Below are 18467 nucleotides of genomic sequence, written 5' to 3' on the forward strand. Positions count from 1 at the left end.
TTTTTATCAGAACATCAAGAATAGCCTGTGTCCATGTAAATATAATAACTCCATCCTTTCCTACAGTAACAAGTCTTCTCCATGTTGCATTTCATCTTCCAGAAAACACAAAAGAAAACCCATGCACTAGTGCTATTTGTAATATACATTACCAAATACTTCTTAAAGACTTCATTAATGACAACAGTTTAGGTGGTTTTCTATTCCAACTTCAACAAATGAGTTATATTTTAACAGTCTTAGTCCTCCATGTTATACACCCAGTATCTTTTTTTAGTGTTCTGCATTTTTGAAAGTGCACACTACAAACCAGACTACCATAGGTTTCCCTTTGATTTTTTATAATTTTTAAGCAGATAGCTAGTTTTATCACTTTTTTGCAAGTATCAGCCAGTTTGTCCAAAGCAAGCAAATCAACAACTTTGTCCCAATTCCTATGCATGTATCAGGGAGACTCCAGGCAAAAGCCTACCTCCACAGAACCATTTCAGAAGCAGATCTTTTGCATCACCAACATCTCCTAGGCAAGTATCTGAAAAGAACTTGAAAAAACCCCCCAATTTCCCAGCTACAAATTCAAGTATGTTGCAAAACTAATAATGCTTTTGTTTGCTGATAGAAATTGTGACTCCAGTATGGAGTCAATTGCCATACAAATGGGATTAGAAATAGATGAAATGTGCAAGTGAGGAGTCTCTTGAATCAGGTATTTACCAATGTTCACAAAGGTAGATGTTGTCAAATTCCTGCTGATAAATGCAATGCTTTCCTAGGAAGAATTTCCAATCCTCTCATACACTATTCAGCAAAGGACCTCTGTTTTTACAAGCTTGGTTTCTACACTTGCATCATCTTTTGCATATGTAATCCGCAAAAAGCATTAACTGTTTGAGGTTCTCCCTCTTCTACACCACCAACATTCAGAAATCAAATTCTTAACCTGACTTGCAAACACCTAAAAGGAACCTCCTCAGAACATAGAGTAAGCACCAAGCAATGCAGGAAGCTGCCTGCAAGATTTACACCTTGACACATGCAGCTGAAGCCAGTTTCCAACGTGACTTGTAGTTTTCAGACAAGCTCTTAGTCTTAAGTTATTTTCAGGTTCTAAGTACTCTTGAATTTGGTTCAATTTACCTTGCACTTATACATCACAGTATTTGTATTCTAACATCTTCACTACTACCTTTTATAATAACTTCTGTGAAAAAGAAGGAATCAGATAATTGAGCATCACAACATCATATTCCAGATACTCTGACTACTACATTGTTTCACGTTTGCTTTAACAGTATGGTATGATTAAGATTACCAAGATATACAAGGCCAGCCACCTAGAACATAAATACACACTAAGTTGTGTGTACAGATAGGATGATCATGGCTGAAATTAAGGTTGTAAATTCCTATTAGTTCTTGCAATATACAACGTAACCGGTGAAATGATGTTTGGTTTGAAACCATAAACCTCCCCATACATATAAATGAATGGCAATCCTTATACCTCCTTTCCAAGCTCTCAGTTATGCCTAGGCTAGACAAGCTTTGATGACCAGCACCCCAGTGCCTTTCTGTTCCTGTGGGTGCTCAGGCTCACCCCGCCATCCCATCCTTTCGCTCCTCCTGCCCCCTTCGCAGTGGCCCACCCCACTCCCTTTCCCCGCACCTATTTCCCTGGCAGCCACCACGCCAGGACTTCTCAAATGGAGGCAAGGATCTGAAAGTGTCCTGGTGGGGAACAACTGTCCAGGGCAGGGAAGGCATAGGGGAGTGGAGGGAGCACACCTTCTCATTCTTGCTTCCAGGCTACTTTCCATCTTGTCAGAAGGGGACACACCCCACACTTCGAGAAAAAATGAGTAATTGCTGTAGTTCATCTTGAACCAAGTATTCTAAATGAAACTAACTGAAAAAACAGGTAGCTATTAAGAACCAGAGTTGGAAAAACAGAGTCTGCTTGCCCAAAACACCCCGGCTATGAACTCTGAATACAGGTCAAGAAAGCTGATGAGATTACGTGGTCAGAGACGGTTTAACTCGTGACTTTTATGTAATACACAATTTTCTTTATTAGTTCAAAAGAGCTAGCATTATACTTACTAATACTTTCTTAATAGCATACTTACTAATGATCTGAAAGTCCAGAGGTGAAGAGCCAAACAGCAAAACGTTCAGCTGACACTCAGTACCTTCTTTTAGCCAAATCAGGGCTGGGAGAAAGAAGTTCAGCAGAAGATAACTAACTGTGCTAGAATTTACAAGAGGACAGCAGAAGATGGATGCTAATAAACATAAACAGTTGCAGAATGTGGGGGAAACTGAACTACACACACAGTAGAAAAATCCAAATAAACATATCTCCTTAGTTGCATAAACCTGGGAAAGGGACCCAGGCACTACTGCAGACAGTTCACTGCAGACTTCTGCTTAACATGCATCTGTAACACGAAAAGCTAAAGTGTTAGACTGCAACAGTAATAAGTCACAGGGTAATCTTTAAAAATTATATTTCTATAGATGTACCCTATACATCAGCTGGACTACAGTGCAGATGTTGGGAGCCCATCTTAAAAATGGGTTCTGTGGAATCTGCATGTTCAGAGAAAGCAAGCATTTGGGGCAATGAAAACCTGTTATATGAACAGAGTGGATAGAATTGTATTATTTACTCCAGAAAGGAGAGAAATGCTTCAAAAACTAAAAATATACTTAAATTAGTAACAGGGTAAGTCAACAAGAAACATTCAATGTTTGATTATAAGAACAGTGAAGCTGAAAGGTGGCAAATTTAAAAGTATAAAAATTAAAATTTAAAAATATTTATTAAAAAAATGAACATCGATACTTCATGTACTGCACATGTACTGATGCTCCTGATGATAAGCAATTTATTGGGATTTGAACAGGGTTTAGGCAAGCACATGGGTAACAAGAATATCCAGAATTAGTGTGGTTATTTCATACCAGAAGTAGTGCAGAACTGAATGGAAGATAAAACCTCATAAGTCAGTATTTAAATCAATCTCTAATCCTTAAAAATTCAAATAAAGACTTTCGGGGGCAGGAGATCATGTCACATGTAACTCTTGCAGGTTTCAGTAGTCTTGTGAGGTACCTACTGATCTTCAGTATCTTAAAGACAGGATGCTAAACTAGGTGTGCTACAGATAATGGCAACTCCCGTAATCCTTGTAATTTAAAGTGAGCATCAATGCTGTCTATTCAGAGCATGAGCAGAGTTACCTCTCCTCCCATCTGCTTACAGAGCCAGGAAGATACAATTCTGTCTTCCCACAGCTTTCATATCTTCTTCACTCTTTAGTACCCACCTATTGATACGTCTGTGGTCTCCCTGGTATATCTTGCTTTCTTACTTCTTTTACTATTTCCTATCCAAAACATCCCCACAAACTCCAGCATCTCTCCTGAACGTTCAGCTCTGTTCCTTGGTTTTTCCTTGCCTCCAAATGTGGAGGTCCTTTCCCAAACACCACCAAATCCAAGAACCAAAATACCTCACTGTGGCTGTTACGGCAGATATAACTTTCCATCCACTTTCATACATGAAGGTCCTGAATGCCCCAAAGCCTTCTGTGCTTTTCAGTTGTACCAGCTGGCACAGTAAAACATACTACCTTTCCCAGAAAGCCCTTCTTTTGTCCTTAGTAACGTCGTGGTGACAATGCACTGTTACAGTTAATGCTTACGCTGACAGTTATTGGCCACATAATATAACTACACCTTGAGGCAACATGTTTGCTTGACACCTCAGACATACTGTCACAGCCTGCTCACAAGCAAGCACAGCTTTACCAAGTGACACGCTTTGAAGTCTCCTTCTCCTCCACAGCTAGATGATGCCTTCGGTTGTTATATTAAAATACACACCCAAATTTTGAAGAACAACATGACAGTCTCCAAAACCAGTGCAGAACAGAGACCAAACAAACCTATGCCCATTTTGAGCCTGACTTGGGCCACATCCAGTCAGCCATTCACTCGGCCATCACCTGCAGAGGCCATCTCTTCTGTCACACAAGGTTCCTGACCCAGTTCAATATCCAGCCACTGCTCATGGCAGTGAAGAGCTGGGGCAACAAGGGGGCTGAGGGAAGGGAAATGGAGGCAATGCTTGTTTCTCAAGCCCTGTATTCGGATTTATTCATAGCAGGCATGCCAGTACGATTGTTCAGGAAGCAAATACAGCTCCACCATCGAAAGTTCCAGGAATTCAGCTCACTCCATATTTACTATATGTGGCTTGATAAAGCCACGGATCCACCATGAAAGCACTGGAAAGGTCATCACCACCCCTTTTGTATGCTATTACTTGTTTTCATCTTTTCAGTGTAATTACCAAGGACATTCACATGAAATCTGTAAACATTTCCACTGTTACCTTGCGGCATGCCAGCCCTCTCAGCTGTGGCTCAACAACTGCTTTATGAACTCCACTCAATGGCTGCCAGGCTGCAAATGTTCAGAGAAAAATAATTTTATTTACAGCTTACACATGGGACTTCAAATAACCAGTAATAAATGCCCAACAGGACAAGACAGGCCCATAATTATCTCTCTCTGTCACTAATGACTACAGTGGGTTGGCATAGGAATTGCAATTTATACCAGAGCTTCTCTGTCATCCCAAGCTGGCACTGCCTCTGCCCCTGTCCCCTGGGTATTTGCTGCACTCTCCTCGTGGTGACAAGACAGTGTGCCATACTGTGAACACAACCTCTGTTTGTTGCTTCATCTTAAATTTACCTGTTATCACTTCTCTGAATGGGTCAACCACATAGCCACTCGATGATGGGGCCAGCTTCAGGGCAGTGCAGGGGCTGGGCAAACCAAGTGGAAGTAAAAGAATTGGCCTCACCAACCACCTCTACTGAAAATGCCAAAAATGGAGAAGAGTCTTCAGATTATTTGCATTCACACACACCAATCTGCCAGGCAAATTGAAGAATAAAAAGCTGGAAAAATTCCTCTTGTCAGTGAAGTTAAAATATTTGATCTTGAACTTACAAATAAAATTGAATCTCACTGTAAAGAGATCTTGCACAAAGCAGAATCAGAGCATCAACTGAACGTAATACCTGTAGTCCCACTTCTTTCTCCATCAATATGACACTTGGAGAAGTGTCTGAAAACTCTTTGCAGACTGAATACATGCTGTAACAGCCAATGCAAGAGAGGCAAAGTAGTATTTTCATACAGATCACATAAGAAATGCAACCAGGAGCCTTGATTATGTGTAACGAACTTTTCTGGCTCATGACTTTTCTAACAGAACTTCTAGTGCAGTGGTAGCTGCACTTCCAAAGTCAGTGAACATTTCTCATACTTAACAGATTTAGATAAATAAATGATGAAAGCATTGGAAGAAATTACTTGTGTTGCATGCTAAATCTCCCTTTCACTAAAGAAAAAGCAGCGGCAGATTTTAAAACAAGGGCAGAAGACCGAAAATCTAATCTCACAGCTACAGTGGCAAGCACCCAAATCGGCCATCAGCTCTAGATTTTGTTTTCTGTTAGCGTAACACAAGAAAGATGACATTTACCAGGCAGATGGCGAATCAGTATGCATGGGTAAGGTGTGTGAGTGGAAGTTGCTTAAACACTCTTCACTGCTGGATTTTCCTGATTTGACTCCACACTCCTGGCACTGTACTGGTCTCTAGGGTTTCTGCCTTTGAGCTTTTTAAAAAGGAAAAGAGACTCTGATAGCAACTAACTGCAATTTATTTCTTGTATCACAGATTCTATGAACAAGAGCATCCAGCAAGCACTTGGTACGCGCACACACTTTAATTCAAGCTTAATCTATACTGCCTTTTCTTGCCTAATACAGAATCATCAAGAGATCAATTACAACCTTTTCCTTCAAGAATGTGAACTGGGCACTGAAAGCAAGGGTGAACCCTCCTGCCCAGTTTTAAAAAAAACAACCTACAAATTTTAATTCTACTGATAATACATATATTAAAAAAACCCCAAACACACACAACTTTTTCCTATTTAAACTACAGTATCTTATCTAATAGTCAGGATAGGTCCTATAGTTCTGCAAAGAGCTCAGTAGAAATGTGTGTGGGGGAGACCAAAGCAAGTATTTCCTAGGGCATTAACAATGAAAGCAAACAAATGCCTCTCTTATCCCTTTCGCATTCAGAAATTCCCCCAAAATACTGTCAGACTTCACTTAGATAAAAAAAATGCCAAAACAAATCCCAGAAAGGTTATAAGGTCATTGGGTAACTATTATTATTATTGAAAACATAATCCATAAACACATTCTATTTATAAATGCTCTGTCCTCATAGTGAATGCACTTAGGATATCAGAAGACTAATTCACCTGCTTTATGTCTGTGATCCCTAATGTGTGACAGAATGGTCATAGCTACTTATAAACACCTTCAGTGAATATGTGTAGTAAAAAAAAAACAAAACGAAAACCCCAAAGCTGTCTGCAAACGGAATTCTAGAGAAAACAGACATTTTTAGGGATGTCCTAGGCAGTATATACAATCTGTTAATAAGGACTTCACCAGAACTTGCTTGTTTCTGAGAATTCAGCACATTTTGTAGTTCTTACACATTTGTTGCCAATACCATATTTATGCAGTGCATTTACATACAAACTGACCACACTTTACTACAGCTTACCATCTTTTCTCTGAAAAGCACCTAATTTTCAACCTATGCTGATTTCTTGTACTTGCTATTAACTGTAGAAAGAAGCTTTCCTTTCACAAAAATGAAACCACGTGAAATTGTCAAAATACACGCCTCTCCATGTCTACTGAAAGTACTGTGGCTCACTTTGCCAGGTGTAGCTGCTGGTTACTTAATAAAAATTATCACATCAATGTATCTGAACAGTATAATTTGTACACAGACATCTTTAATGCAACATAAAAGACAAGCATCAAATGATTTTTTATGACAGCATCTGGAGCTTATGCTCCAACTGAATACATCATGAACTCTAGGAACAAGTTCTTTGCAATTGGTACAGGCTTTGCAAATTAATAATCAGCATAGCCACTCATGACGAAGTTTAATTTCTGGCCCTAGTCAAACCTCCTTCTACCTGTGACTGAAACAGCAGTGGGTGGAGAAGTGAGGAACAAATGACTCCACGAGACCTGAAGCTGACCTCTCAGCACAACTGACTGCAGTAACATGCAGCCAGCCACTTCTCACGTTTGCCACTTCCAACTTCAGTGATAAACTGTGACCACAGCTAGTCCTATGGCAGTTTTTAATAAAAGAATGAAGATACAATTACATCCGCACTAACACTAGTATGTGGGGGTGTGGGGATGTGTATCTCCAAAAGGGAGCCCCTGTGATGCTACTAGATGCTCCAGTTCACCCAACACTGCTCACTTCTGCAAACAGCTGGCACCTCACACAGCAAGGTGGGGATGGCACCTGCTCAGCCCATGGTGAAAGCTTGCTGGACACGAACCAGCACCCATCTAAAAGCCATGCTGTGTATTAATGCAGCCTGAAGCCAAGTAATGTGAGTGCAGCAATGGGTATGATAAACTAACATCTCTTTCCTTCTAACGAGGCCCTGTGCTCAAGCTGGTACACCCTACCTCTTAGTGCAGGTTGCTACCTTGGGTTCAGCACTACGCTAAAACAGCTATGTGAGCCCTGCACAAGGAGATAGGTTGTACCTGGCTCGCACAGCGAGTAATTAAGAAACAGCGCTCTGCTACCACCCAGCCATCTAGACACACCAAATAAATAATTCATCCTGCTGTGCTGGTCAACAAGCAGAACATTTTGGGCCACCTCCTTTCATAGCAAACTGAAGCTACATAGCACATGAAGATGTTCCCGCAGAAGAGCTAAGGCAGTCGATTGTGACAGAAGGGAAAGCCAGTTCTGCAAGCAGATACCTTCTCCTTCCCTGGTGATGGAGAAAATGGGGCATGATGTTAGAAAAGAGGACTGTGTCCCTACCAACCAATGAAAGGAGTACTTGGAGCAGAAAATGATGCCAAGTCAGTAAGGTTAAGATCCATCTAAGAAGGTGCATTCCTTTTTTCCACTGGGTAGACCTGCCAGGGTCATTCAGATGGATCCTATTTGTTCTCCTTCATATGCATTTTCATGTCTTACAGCCTTTTACTGCCCTGTCATTCATTCTGGCAGAGTAAGACCCACCTAAATGCTGCATGAAATATTTGACGTTTTGACACGTTGTAAGGATCTTTGTCCCCGTGCCAAGCAACTTTTAAACATCCCAGGTCAGAGGCATCAGCTGGAGGAATTGCTGCAATCCCAAACCTGTGGCAGCATGCCAAGTCTGTAGGAAGAGACTCTACACATGTTTGTATTAAATAAATTGTTATCCCTGAGGTGGGGAAAATACTGAAACTTGTTCTCAGCAACCAACTACAGGAGCGATGACTGATGGCTCAACAGAGCTACACTCCTAGTGAGAGTGAAGTAGGACTACGATGTTCTTAAGACAAGGGTATTTAGTAACAGTGCCTCCTGTGCAGGCTTTGCTCTGTATAGTGGTACAGAGATTCGCATAGTCTTTATCACTGGGTCCACAACAAATGCTTAAGTGAACAACACTAATGCTACTTTGAAATTATATAGATCACCCAGCTCTCTTTTGGTGCTCAGAGCAGATCAGGAACAACTTATAATAAAGTAAAAATAAAACCCAGAGCATTACACAGACTCACATCAGTCTGGTTAACCTGAGTACTTCAAGCTCAAGGACCAAGAATACAACATATAGTAATTTTACACCTGTAACAGAGAAAGGAATCACCTCCATACAGGTGTGTCCTTAATTGTAATAATTACATACCAGCTAGGATTTAATGGAAGCATATGCAGGAATGTGATAAAGACAGTTAATCATATAAATGTTTATTATTACCTGAAATATTTCCATTCCAAAGTAATTTGTTTCCAGAATCTCTGTTAATTTTACTGTGAAAATATTAATACACACTTCACATTTATCAGAATAGAGTACTGTAAGACTGGACTGAAGGTTCTTAGAGATGACACTGATTAAAGATGACATTCTAATGTAAGATGAATGCAAATTTATATTCTGAAACTTAATTTTCTGGAAAGTGCCAGAAATTCAGGGGACTTTTCCATGAATAAAGCAAATGTTTCCTTTCCCATCCATACCATATGATGTCATGCTCAGTATATAAGTGGGAGGTTGGCCAGGAGGCAGCGTGGCTCAGGAACTTGCTGAGCATCAGTTCCATGTGGTGAGCAATGGTGCTGTGCATCACTTGTTTTGTATATTCTCTTCCTTTTCTGTCCTATTATGTCCTGTTATTTTCTGTTCTAAACAAGTTTTAGCTTGTTTCTTTTTGATTCTCTCCTCCATCCCACTGTGAGGGGAGAGTGAGCAAATGGCTGTATGGTTGTTTTAGTTGCCAGCTGGGGTTAAACCATGACAAAAAAGTAGGATCTACCCAGAGCCAGGTGCTGTACAGAGTCCTGACAAGAGATGGCCACTAGCATAACAAGCAAAATATAGACAATTTTAAAAAAAGCCTGAGGTTTGAATACTGTAGGTCACCTCAGCAAAATACTGCAGACTGAAAAGGGTCAGATGTTGAAACTCCAAAGTGATACAAACTGCACTTGTTTTCACATCATTCTTCTGTTTCAGAGAACTATCAAATCAGTTAAGAAATTCAAGGCAAGCATGGAGGTTTAGGTATTATCAGCAGAATTGTTAAACTTGACAAGAGAATTTTCAGTAGAATTTGTGTCTGTGCTGAGATTTTGTCTGCTGGGGAGAAGGGACAGCTCCGTTGCTAATGTTTCTAACCCACTTCTGAATGTCAGTGGCTAAAGGATTAATGCATAAAAAATGCCACTTCGTATGTTTACGCTGCAAGCTTTATAGGCAGAAACTATTCAAACAAACACTGTTCATTCCATTTGATGCTTGGAATGTATTCCTAGAGTTCAACCCATAGTATAAGAGCATGAAGTTATATAACTTGGTAAATATTGGAAAGTCTTGTTTAAAAAAACCACAACACTTTTAATAAGTTCAGAAAGAAAACACAACAAAATGGATGTTTCAGACCAATGCTTTCAGTGTTTTATTAATAGATTACCAGTAGATCTGGTTATCTGAAAGTAAGACAGACTGAATTATTTATACAAAGCTGATAATTACTAGGTATAAAGCCAAATGTCTGAAACAAATTCAAAATAACCTGTATCTGCAGAAGCAACATATTTTTGGTTATGCTTTAATAGCTTTGTTTCTTAACAGGCAATATAGACTATTTTTTGCTTCAATGCTTTTAAGTAAGTGAAAACTTTTGAAATTTTTCTGCAGTTGGAGTGCTACAGTAGAGTATGCCCAGGTATGCACAAGAAAAACAACACTTCCTTACAAACCTTGTCCTTGTCCAACTTCTGAATGCATCCTATTCACAAAATTTATTGCAACATTAAAACCAAAAGATATGGGGCTTAAGCCACAGCTCAGACTTGGAAACACTTTAAATCCTAAAATTGCTCTGGCTTTACTACTTACATTGAAATCATCGTTGCTTTGTCAATTAGCACTAGTCTTGAAGCAAGAGCAGACACATTATCTTGCTTAATGTACCAAAATTAAACCTATGACCCACCCTCTCCCTAAAAAACAACTGAAACTAAACAGTGACCAAATTCTGTAGTAAAATAATTTTGAATGATGTTATCAACTGAGTGGATTCCAGAAGTGAGAATAATGTATCTTGGTTCTCAAGTACTTAACTGGAGTTTAAGAGCTGTATTACCTGTGGGCAACAAAATTGTCTTGATGGAACAGAGATGTGACTTGCTGGTAACGCTGAAGGTCAGAACGATGACCTTGAGTAAGCAACAGGAGCCATCGATGAACCAGAAAGGGCCACAGAAAGAAACAGAATCCATGCTTTGCATCAGTTTGTTGCACACAAAAGAAAATCTCCCTTTTGCTTTCTGCTACTGCAGTCTTACAAGCATTTCTGTTGGGAGCACTGCCAGCTCAGGCTCTGCTTTCCTCCTGATTCTTTCTTATTTACACCGTTACAGCTCTCTGTGAGGCTGTGTAGTAAATGGGACTGGGCAACCAATTTGCACCACAGACAGACCAGAAAATGCAATTTATTTTTATCCTGGACCAATTCTCCAATCCAGTTCACGTCATTGCCTCACAAATAGCCATACCGGTGCTACTGGCACAGGAGCAGGAACAGGGAGGGTAGAGCAGAGTCCACCCTGCTGCAGACAGGCCTGCCAATGAAAGCAAAGTAGATCAAATCATGGGTGTCGGTGTCGTAAGACTGCAGTAAGTCAACATAGATGCTGAAGAAAAGAAAACATCTATATTCTGTAATTTATTATTGTTTTACTGATGACTCTGCTTAAGAGTGGGAGGCTGGAAACATGATGATTATTTTTATATAGTCAACATTAGCTCTGTGAGAACTGGGCAGACAGACACATTTTTCAAACAGCCACATCACTGACAATGCAGTTTGCAGCAGGTAATATACTTCTTCCTCTATCCAGCCCAGGATAATGTGCACTGGTTATACACTCCACATTAACCTTACACTACAACTTTCACGCTAGTAGTTTCAGCCACAATTATTTCCAAATCAGGACGAGAGGCTACAAACTATCAGTTTGTAGTAACAGTGAAACTAAAGTGAGCTCACTGCCCAGAGGCCTTGGGCCAACTGACAGGATTTACACCCAGGTGTTAGACCTGGACCCCTTCTGGAGCTTCGCCTTTCAACTTGGGCTTGGTTAAAGAAATGTTATATATAATTCTCCCCATCTGACTGGGCTCCTCGAAAAGAAAGGCACCTAGGAGATACACTGATCCAACCTCTTGAGAAGACTGAAACCTGCCTCTGGTGAGGAGTAGCTAGTTCAGCCACACAGGTGTCACGGGGTTCTCAAAAAAGGGAAACTTTCCTCTTGTGGTTTTTGTTTTTGTTTTATTTTTTTTTTAACTTCAACTGATACACTTCCTGTGTTCTAGCTCTCCTAGCTGCAAAGACAAACTGACACGGCCCTGATCACCATGGACAGAGCCCTACTCTTCCTTCTTTCACGCCAAATCATGCATGTGCTGCAGTTCCCCGAGATGGGTCTGCTGACCCAGCTCTCTGCTGCTGAAAGGAGAAAGTTGTGTCCCCCTCCTCCCTTTCCCTACAGTCTCCCCGCAAATTTGCACCACTGTTGATGCTAACAGCATCTCAATCACCAACCAATTCGGCTCACTCACAAAGAAGAAAACTAACCTGACATAAAAGCACAGTTTTCTCCTGGGTTAGTGATTTGAACTGGCTCATTAGATTTTACATACAATCAACATTACAGCCCACGTAAGGGATGGGTGAACACCACACGACCAGGAGCACGAGGGAAGGAAGACGTCTGTCTCTTGAGAACCACATACAGTTGTATTGGTTCAGATGAAACCACAGCAACAGACTACTTCTGTTGGTATTATGCTGTGGCGTTGGTACACACTGCCCTTTTCCACATCTTCCCTCCCTTGGTATCTCCCAGAATTTTCCTATCAGCACAAAAGAGAAAAATTTGGATGAGTTTCCTTAAGAAGGGCAGGGGTCCTACTTCTTTAGTAACGCCCTAGACTTTTTTCCAAGAGAAAGCTCTCTACAATCTACAAAGACATAAATTTACAAACCCTGCTCATATTGCATGTCACTTGGAGGAGTGGACAGGCACCAGCAGAGTTTGAGGCTGCGCCAGCTATGCAGAGCCACAGGAAGTAATCAGAAAAAGGCAAGAAAATAAATGCTTCACATCCATTATTCCATGGAGTATAAAAGATCAAGTAGGTGAGAAGAGATTTTACACTGAAGCCCTACAGAAGGTGCAAGGGAAAGCAAAATCCGATTGATATTTGAATAGCACTAGAGAACGAGAGAAGATTTAGGGTAGCATCTATCAGAAAAATGCGTGTGATATTGGAGCCAAAAACATCAGAGGAGGTTGTAGCATTGATGGAGAGATGATTAAGAAGATTGCAGCAAAGAGCTGCAGAGAATGGTGACGGGACTTTAGAAGTTAGAACAAAGCATATGAGAAGAGGACTGAGGAAGTGAACGTAATAGTTGTTAAAAAAACACACAGAAGGTGTTTTAAGACAAGTAAATAGGTAGCACAACAAACAGTATGTATACACGATATTAAAGTTTGGGAACAGCTGCTGCTCATGTTCATTTCCTCATATTTAGCACACCTAAAAACTTTAACTTAGCTGAATGATCCAGCGCTGCAGCAAGAACAACTACAACAGGATCTAAGCCATCCAGCTGAGTTATAAACACAGCAATAATTTAAAAAATGTATGTAGACTGCATTTTCTCATTTAGCAGCTCTGCTATTTGAGCTGCCCTTATCTTCCTGTGCATTCCAGCCCCATCCCTTTCCCCCACTATGCTGGTATGGCAACTGTGCAGCCGTGCAGCAACCAGGGGAGGGAATGATCCAGGTGAAAAACAATCAGGCTCCCCACCCCACAGCCTGCTGGATCATTTCCTCACTCAGGTTTACCATGCAATAGCCCAAACATTTGTGCCAGTGCAATGCAGAAGACATGAACAAATCACCAGACACGGAGGTTGCTTCAGCCAATATTACTGTCAAAAAAAGTATGTGGATCTATGGTTTCAGTCTGTCAGGAAGTAGATAAACTTCAGAAATTCATTTCTCTGACTACTTTTTTTTTTTTTTTTTTTGAGTCTGCTCAAGAAAAGAACCCGCTCTTTCCTAAGTTTAGAAAGCTATGTGAAAAAGTTTCTGCCAGAAGAGGAAAATACAACCCAAATTTACAGTTCTTCCAAATGTGGGGGAAAAAAGTTTTGCTGATAATCTCATTGACCAAACAAGCTATAGCTAGAACAACACCTTGAGGATCAGAGATTTTTTACACATCACTTGAACTCTCCCCTCTAAAAAGTATGAAAACATCAAGGGTAGACATTTTTGTTTCAGCTTCCTGCATGAAGGTAGCTTCAAAATAGTTCATTATAAGGCCTCCTGCAGCTTTGTCTAAAGTAGCTAGTGTCTTCTGTCAGAGACCAACTGAAAAGTAATGAAATCCAGAACAGCAATTGGCAGGGCTCTCCCATCTTACGAACTATTTTTTCAATCTTTCATCTAATGGGTTTGATTTATGACAAACATCAAATCTCACAATATTCTCAGGCAAAAACCAGGTATGCTTATTATCTTAAGCAGCAAAGGAAACCCTGTACCTACACACTTTACTCAAAATCATTGAAAGTACTTAACAAGTATCAGTGCTGCTTTTAACTTGTATGTATGTATATTATGTTTTACATATATATAAACATATGCATGCATCCAAACAGGAACACACTTCCTCCAAATTCTTTACTCTCTCCCCTTTAAGTGACTCTTCCTCCACCTACAGTTTTCTATTCTCTCCACTTCGCACAGGATACTCTAAATCCAGCACTGCCAGGAAAAAAAAAAAAAGCAGCAGCATGAAATGAGAAAATCCTTGTCTGTTTTCAAATGCTATTTTACCTAAAAGATCAGCTAGACCCTGGCACATCTTCATCTCCTGCACAGCTGACAAGGCTGTTTTAGAAACATGGAAAAATGGATGGTGTCGTATTTGTTCTCACTCACCTTTTTAATTGTGGTACAACCAAGTGATCTAAAAGTTTTGAAGAATAAAATAGGTATCAATGCCTTCATGCTGGGCGATGTACAAAGATCGTTAACCGCAGATTGCTCAGGTTTTCATAATCACCATGAAATATGACCGCACAGACTGCAGATGAGGCAACACAATTTTTGATTCTGAAAAAAATCACTGCCTTGTCATGAAACTTCAACTGTATGCAGTTAGGGCACCAGAGCGCTCAAACTGAATTCAGCAGGCTTGTTTCTGTAGATCAGGAATGCTGTAATGTCCCATGAAACTAACTTTAGATTCATGGCAGAAAGCTAGCATGGCCTTCTCACTGCACAAAAGCCTTGCGAAGTGCAGCATGATCTCCACTTCCTTCCAGAGATCCGAAAATAGAGGTGAAGTGTGAATATCCCATTTGTTTCACAAGCGTGTCAACAGAAATTCCTAGTCAGGGCCTTGTCTACTATCAAAATCCGCACCTACAGAGCTGTAGCTGCAGTTAGGCAAGCGAGGCTGTTTGCTTCTTACTGCAGTGGAACAGCTACTTTCCAGAATAAGATCAGCTACTACAGAATATTTTATATTTGACATCAGTACCAGCAATAGCTACACTGGTGCAGGCTTCCAGGAAATGGACAGATTGATGACTTGACAGTCTAAATGAGATGTTTCTAAATTTTCTTTATCAACAGAGCCCTCTCCCCTTTCAGACCTTTGGGGTTTTTTTATCACCAGAAGTATGGGGGGGGTGGGGGGAAGAAAGATCAGATGCAGACCTTTTATTGCGGATCCAGACACAAAGCTGAGAGTACAATGATGTGCTATCACTGAAATTAAAGCATTACAAATCATTACACTCTTCTTTCCTACATGCAAATATTTATTTTTAGGTCACCCGTAAGTGATGCTCAGCAAATACACAACTATCTCTCTGCTCCCTTTTCTCTCTGATCTGAGGATACAAAGCTGGTGAGGAAATGCAGAGATCTGTGTTAGAAAATATGGATCTGAGAGTCTTCCACTCTTATGAAATAAATAAAATAAAATGTTGTGTTTCTATGGCTACAAAAAACAAGGATTGACTGTCACATTTTTGTATTTAAAATGAAGCGCATATTCCATCAAACCAAGAATGAATGAAATACACCAATCACTAATGCTTTCTTTAATCAACTATCACCAGCTACATTGCTTACTGAAGTCCTCAGATGTCTATTAATCAATTACTTTAGAAACTCTCTTCTCATGTTGGTATTATTCAGAGTGAAGTGATGTAGAGCAGCTTTGGCCTTCATTTCAAAAGAAGTGGTGGAAGTGACAGAAACCAGAAATTTATATACAAGGAAGGACAGGCCTATCTACGCATGTGAATCACAAATACCTATCTTGAATAAAAACTTATTTCAATGACTTCACATTTTACTGTAAAAATCCACAATTGTTGATACAGGGAAAGGTAGAGACTCTAGTACATGCAAGCAGAGTCTCAAAATTCCTGTATTTCAAAATACAGTGTTTGGTGGTCACAATGGGACTGAACAGAGACACCGGATATTCCTAAGTAAGTCTCTAATCCTTTATTTAAGAAATAGGAAACTTGTTTCTAACCTCAGAAAAAAGAATAATTTCATGACAGGTGTTATTCCAAAAGCAGATTATGTGCAGGCACGTCGATATTTAAGAGGGAGTAGAAAACAAAAAAGATTGTTACAAAAGTGTTTTCGGGAAGAAAAGTCATACGACCTATAAATTTTTTTTTAATCCTTGTATATATTTGAGAGGTGCAACAATCTTTGTTTAAACTAAGTTTAAGATGACTGCCGTGTCATTTTTCCTTATTACTGCTGTACGCAAAAATGCGGACATCCAGGTTTTGAAAGCAGAAATGAAGTAAAAAATAATGTCTTCTATTCTTGGCAACAAAATGGGAAAAAAAGCCCCACAGCCGCAGCAAGGCAAGGCAGGTGTAAGGTGGAAAAGGCAGTTGAGTTGCTATTTGCTATTAAAGCAGGGATAGAGGTCAAATCCTGCTCGCTGCGCAGCACCTAAGAGTCAGTGGAAAAATGTCAAAAGCAAATCCCAAACCAAGATTTACCAGCCACGGCCAGGCTCAAGTTCGCTTTGGGTTAAAAATACTAACAGGAAAGAAATAACGGAGCAAAAGGGAACCGTATCTCTGTTACGTGATCTGCGCATCGGGCTTAAAACTCTTCCCTCCAGTATTTCCCCGGAGCGCGGTGTTGGGTGACCGAGTACCATTACCCCTTCTACAGCCTGCTGGAGACGGCCGTGCCCCACGCTGCAAATGAAAAGTAAACCACCAGACCAAGCGCTGGCCCGAGCTTCTGTGCACAGATTTTATTAAAAACTTCTCGTTACAGAGCCTAGGAGCGTGTTACAGAGCCTAGGAGCACCCCACGTACTCGCTTCCATCACGGCAAGAGTTTGTTTATTTATTTATACAGCGCACTCGGGTCACCGGGGAAGTGAAACTCTCCGGGCGCGGAGCGGCGGGCGCAGGGGGCCGGGGCGGCCCCGCAGGAGGGCTGCCCGCCCGCCCCGCCGCCGCCACCACGGCCGGCCCCGCGTCCCCGGAGCCCGGCGGGGCCGCGCCGGCCGGGAGGCCGCGCCCGGAGCCGCCGCCGACCGAGTCGGGCAGCGCCGGGGGCAGGAAGAGGGGCGCGCGGCGGCGGGGAAGCGGACCGAAGCGCGCACGGAGGGGCGGCGCGGGGAGGGGGCGCCCCGCCACACAGGGGGAGCGGGTGGGTGCGCGGACACCCCCCGCCGCCGCCGCTCCCCCCCTCGTCGTCTTCCTCCGCCGCCTCCTCCTGGGGCCGGGGGGCGCGATCCCCCGTCCCCGCCGCGGTGAGCGCCGCCGCTGGCTGCCGCCAGAGTCGCCGCCGCCGCCGCCCGGCCGTGGCGGCCACCGCCGCCGCCGGGGCCGGCTCCCATCCGCCATTATCCTTTGTTCGCGGCGGCGGCGGGGATGTTGCAGGGCTCGGCTCCATCTTTAAAGCGGGCGCCCCTCCCGCGGGCGGTGCAAGGCCGGGCCCCCGCGTCCTGCCGCCCGGCGGCTCCCCTGGTCCCCGCCGGGCTCCATTTCCTTCCCTCCCCCCCGCCCCTGTTTGCTGGGCGCCTTCCTCCTCTTACCGGTTACCAGGCTGCTCCGTCACTGCTTTCGTTCGCGCCTAGGATCTCGCCGCAGTTTTATTCTCTCCCCCACGTAACACACCGCGTCAAACTACACCTCCGCCGCGTCACTCACACACACACAGGCGCTCCCAGCCCGGCGACAGGCAGGCAGCGGCCGACTGAGGAGCGCCAGCCAGGGAGCAAGCGCCGAGCGCGCCGCGGCCCGCACGGAAAACGCCGAGCGCTCACGGAAAACGCCGAACGCCCAGCAGGCGGCGGGAACGGCCGAGCGCGCCGCCGGCCCCCGCGGAAAGAGCCGAGCGACCGCGGAAACGAACGAAGCGCCCCGGAGGGGAGGCGGAAAGAGCCGAGCGGCCGCGGGAAGGCGCGAACCGCGCTTCCGCCCGGGGCGGCCCGCGCGGAAACCACCGAGTGGGGCTGTGGGGGGGGGAGCGCGTCCCCCTTTACCCACCCCCCCCACCCCCCCCGTACCCTGCTTCTGCCGGGCGCGTGAGCGGGGCCGAGGGGGCTGGAAAGCCGCGAGCGCTCACGGAAGCGTCCGAGCCGCCCCGGAGGCGGGTGGCCGAGCGCGGGCCCGTCTGCTCCGGCTACCCCACTGAGGGCGCCGGGCCCCCC

General features: G+C 43.0%; 1 protein-coding gene across 4 annotated transcripts in view; it reads right to left on the reverse strand.

The window, feature by feature from the left end:
• Positions 1-18106, reverse strand: part of CREB1 (cAMP responsive element binding protein 1) — a 41321-nt gene extending 23215 nt beyond the window's left edge. For 2 of the 4 annotated variants that reach the window (XM_075756389.1, XM_075756385.1), the window contains exon 1: positions 17850-18106. The gene's annotated coding sequence lies outside the window, so the exon portion shown is untranslated. The remainder of the gene's footprint in view (positions 1-17849) is intronic. The other 2 variants (XM_075756387.1, XM_075756384.1) reach the window with 1 other exon arrangement.
• Between the last annotated feature and the right edge of the window lie 361 nt (positions 18107-18467).

Source organism: Balearica regulorum, chromosome 6, assembly GCF_011004875.1.
Source record: "Balearica regulorum gibbericeps isolate bBalReg1 chromosome 6, bBalReg1.pri, whole genome shotgun sequence".
NCBI lineage: Eukaryota > Metazoa > Chordata > Aves > Gruiformes > Gruidae > Balearica > Balearica regulorum.